Below are 5,065 nucleotides of genomic sequence, written 5' to 3'. Positions count from 1 at the left end.
ATACGTATCTGGGAGTCATTGGTACAGAAATGGTATTTTAAAGTCATAAACCTGGACGAGATGCTCAAAGGAATGCTTGTGGCTAAGGATTAGGTGTGGCGGGGGGCGGGGGTGGGTGCCTTCCTGAGAAAGTTGGAGCAGGAGAGGCACCAGCATGCACACAGAAGCAAAGCAAGGAGGTAGGAGGAAAAGCAAAAGATAAATGGGATTCCGGAAGTCAAGTGAAAAAATACATCCGATGAAGAGGCAATGATCACGCAGCAACCATTGCTAAGGCAAAGGATGAGATTTGTCCAAAGGATGGAGCCACCTGAGAATCACTCATGACCTTAGCAAAAGCAGGTGTGGGGAAGAGCCGCTAAGCAACCGTTTACTTTCCCAACGGACGTTACCCCTCAGAGAAAGACATCCACAAAGAAAGGGAAAATCGAGAGAGCCCTGGAGACAGGGAACTCTTTCAGGGAGTTTTACAGGGAAAAAGGAATGGAAGAGGGAGTTGGGGAACAGGGTCAAGAGAAAGATTTTGAAAATGATAAAAAAAAAAAAAATAGCAGCCCGTTTGTATGATTTGGAGATGATCCAGAAGAGGAAGAAAAACTGACTCAGGGTAGGGGGAAATGTGTGGAGTGATGGAGGGATGAGATCCAGTTCCCCAGGAGGGACTTCACTTAGAAACGTCCAGAGCAGCGCATCTGTAAGAACAAATGGACGTGGGACTAATGTAGGACCATCTGGCAGCAGGAAAGTGCCCCGGGAGGCGGGGGCATGAAAAGGAGACCAGCCCAACAAGCTGGCGCTGCTCCCTGGCTACCCTACCCTCAGGCACAGGCGGTGGGGGAGGGGTGGGAGACTCCATATCCCAGTACCTTTTTTTAAAAATCTTTTCCAGTTTGTCTCCCTTCCTCTAAATAATGTAATCAAGTGTCTCCCCCCAACTTAAAAGCATTCAATGGCTTCGCAATGCCCAAACTCTGAAAGCTGCCCACTGCCCCCGCAAGCTGACCACACCCTTTGACTCCCAAGCCTCACAAAACTAAACTAAACCATCCGCATCTGCTAAGTTTTCTAAGCCCAACAGTCTCTGACGCAGAAGCAACCATGATGAAACCTGCGAAAAGTCAGAAGCCAAAACAAGGCTCTTCCTCGACAGTTCATTACACTTTATACAAGTAGTTATCTTTTACAGCTTACAAGTATTTTTACAAATCACAAAAGTCAGTAAGCCAAACTGCCAGTGTAGCTGTGCTCAAGACACACATATTCCCACTTTCATGGTGTTTTATAATACCCACGGCACAGAGGAGGGGAGGCCCAGCAAAGGTATGTGTTGACTCTGAGGTCACAGAGCCTTCAAGTAAGCCTCAATAAATATGGCTTCCTCCACAGTTACACTGTTCCTCTCACGGATGTTGCCCAGGTAAAGCATAAAAACAACTCAGACAGTGAAAGATGATCTTGGCCTAGTCATCACTGTCCTAAGAGCCTGCATAATACTGAGAAGCTCCAGCAACAGAGCTTCTGGTTTCCAGAGGACTTACCTACAGGTACGACAGGACAGAGTTTTCCAGCTCCTCTGGTGGTCTGTCACCAAGCCTCCGTCAAAGGATTTTATGCAAAAGGACGACTCTCTCCCAGCATTCCATTCTTTATCTCTTTTGCCACACCCGTCCCTTTGAAAGCTAAGTTTCTCCAGTCTCTTAGTCTTTTCTGCTCGAACTGATCTATTGACTAACCCACAGAGGTTATAAGGAGATGCAAGTGTGCTGTTCTCTCTGCGTGTCCATGTTCTCTGGTAGGATGTTTTCAAAAGATTCAGCAAAGATCTTGATATTACGTCAGGCTCCAAACCCAGAAAGCCATAGAGACTTTGGACTGCTTCCACATGAAGGGTCCTTAAACGGGGGCCAAACCCCTCAATCTTACAGATGAATACAACAAAGAATAAAAAGAAGAAGAGTATGGGACCCATAGAGGCCACTCAGGTCAGATGGGATAGTGAGAGCCAGGTTTGCCTACTCTACTATTCTTGTCACTCAACAAACATGATTTCACCAAGTGTTTATTAAGCGCCCACGCTAGACAACAGAACACTCTAAACACATAAAGCGAATCTCCAGTCTCTGCCCTCGGAAGTTTAGGAAAACAAGCTGCCACCTTTAATAAGAAAGAGGTAAAGCTATACTATGCTCCAATTGAATTTATATATTCATCTTTCGGATGCTAATAACATGCCGGTGTGACTGAGTTTGGAAGCCCTGGATGACAAGGTCAGAAGGCTGGCCGTGAGCCGAACCCCTGCTCGCTCGCTAGGGGGCACTGTTTGCATAAAGCAGAAGGTTTCCCCAACACGTTTTGCGATTATAGGCCTTTTTTTCCTGCCTGAAGCTAAAACAATGTTATCTACTTAAAAACGACCACAGCACTGACTGGTTTTTGGATTAAAACCTCCAGTCCTCACCTGTGTCTCTTTGTATGATCACAGGATCCTGAGATGTTTCATTCACACCCATTTTAGGGGAGCTGGGGGATCAGAGACAGGTTTTTGTCAGATAGGGTTAGGGTGATTTTCCAAAGGACTCTACCAAACCAAGACCATTGCAGGACTCCGGCAACAAGTCCAACACACTGTTTTGATAGTAGCAGTTCGGTAAAATATACACTAGGATCTATCGAAACCCTCGGCAGAGCACCGTGTTGGCGATGGGCATTGCAATTTTCAACAATATCCATGACACCCTCTGCTCAGTAATAATATATTTTGATAGAGTGTCAACATTTTATTGGAACACTCACATAGAACTGTTTCCAAGAAATATTAACTGGGGGAAAAAAAGAACCTCACACAACAATCTATTTCAGAGAAATCCATTTTTGTAAAAACACCATGACCAAATGACAGCATACACATATGCATGTGTATCTACATGCCAAAGTCGAGGCAAAGGAGATGGGGGTACCATCCAACATGCTCAGTGTCCTCTCTGGTAGGGGGGTAAGCAGAGGCAAGGGGGACTTTCAGTTTAAGGCTGTGCATATACCAGTTCAGTATTTTTTCTTTAAAGATTTTATTTATTTGACAGAGACAGACACAGCGAGAGGGGGAACACAATCAGAGGGAGTGGGAGAGGGAGAAGCAGGCTTTCCGCTGAGCAGGGAGCCAGATTCGGGGCTCAATCCCAGGACACTGGGATTACGACCTGAGCCGAAGGCAGATGCCTAAGAACTGAGCCACCCAGGCACCCCCACTTCAGTATTTTTTTTAAAAAATCTTTTTTTGAGGGAGAGAGAAAAATGCAGGGACAGGGGGCTGGTGCACAGAGGGAGAAGCAGGCTCCCCGCTGAGCAGAGATTCCCAAGCCGGACTCCATCCAGGGCCCCAAGATCATGAGCAGAAGGCAGACCCTTAACCAAATCAGCCACCCAGCTCTATCATTTCAGTATTTTCAGTACAATGTGCCGGTGTACTGCTTATACAATGTATGTAAAATGTTTTAACTAAAGAAAATTTTTAAAAAATCAAGCGAGTCCCCAAACTGCATATTCCTACAAAAGCAGAAGTCTTTTACATTCGTGTAACATATTTTTCACAACCTAATTACAGCCATCCTTCTCTTTATCCCAGATGGAAAAGAAAGCAGCTTAGGTTGCCTAAAGCCACATTCAGACATCACCAAGCACATAGAAAGATGGCAGATTATGAAATAATGCTTTAATCAATAAACAAGTGCTTATATTGTAAAGTGCACGTTTTTCTACAAAATAGAAAATACCTCAAGTCACTCTGTTTATTCATGGAGGGAATGGCTCTGCCATTAGAATCTGTGACACTTCATGCATTCACCCAATTAACAATTTTTTAAAAGATTTTATTTATTTATTTGACAGACAGAGATCACAAGTAGGCAGACAGGCAAGCAGAGAGAGAGAAGAGGAAGCAGGCTCCCTGCTGAGCAGAGATCCTGATATGGGGCTCCATTCCAGGACCCTGGGATCACAACCCGAGCCGAAAGGCAGAGGCTTTAACCCACTGAGCCACCCTGGTGCCCCCCAATTAACATCTTTTGAGCACCTACTATGTGCCAGGCCATCTTTATCCTATTAGAGTCCCTTGGAATTTTAGAGTCAAATTAAGGAAAGAGTAAAGACAAAGACTAGAATGGGAAGGAAAGAGGGAAAAAAAATGAAGATATCACCAAAAAAATGCTTTTCTGTATTATTCAGAATCTAGCGGGCCGGTCTGCTATCTGCTTATGGTCTTTCATTGTAATCAGTTGCTTCGCGCTAGGGCTGCCCTGACGAATGCTGACTTCCTTGAGGGAAAAACTTACAAATCTTTGTTTCTGTGGCACCTGTGTCATGGTTTGAGTTTGCCATGGAGCAGGTGGAGATTCATCCTGTGGGCTAGTCTACAAACGCTGGTCGGGCACCTGCTCCAAGCCAAGGGTTGTATTGGGCATCTGGGATGGGAGAGGAAGGATAGAATGCGCTGGAGTTGAGCATTGGAGAAGACAAATCACACCCCGAAAAGGTAAACAAATAAGGGAAACTCCATCTCAAACTATGTAGGAAGTAAACTAGACCAAAGCTAGGCAGGTTGTGGTACTTCTCAACTGGATGGTCTGGGAAGCCCTCAGCTGCCATGGAACCAGGCAAGATGAGGAAGGCAGCTCTGCAAAGGGTCTGAGAGAAGAATTCCAAACAGAGGGAACAATTCCGCTGCAAAGGCGCTGGAACCAGAAAGAACTTAATCTGCTTTGGAAGCAGAAAGCAGCCCAGCGTGGCTGAAATAGAGTGAGTAAGAAGACGTTGGTGAGGTCAGAAAATATCCAGTCCCATGAGAAGCTGTTGAAAAGTTTTGAATAACAGAGCAATTGCACCTGGTTGATGATGACTTTACAAAAGAAAATACTTGGGCTGCTGTGTAAGGAGTAGGAGATCCCTAGGACAGCAAAAGTGGAATGGGGGGTCTCGGCAGGAAGCTGTTTCTGGGATGGATGAGGGGGCGCATGGATGGAATGGAAGAAGGAAAAGAGGAAGAGAGGGAGGAACGGAGGAACGGAGGAGG

The sequence above is a fragment of the Mustela erminea genome, chromosome 3, assembly GCF_009829155.1.
Source record: "Mustela erminea isolate mMusErm1 chromosome 3, mMusErm1.Pri, whole genome shotgun sequence".
In the NCBI taxonomy this organism is placed as follows: Eukaryota; Metazoa; Chordata; class Mammalia; order Carnivora; family Mustelidae; genus Mustela; species Mustela erminea.
Note: the sequence above shows the minus strand (reverse complement) of the source record.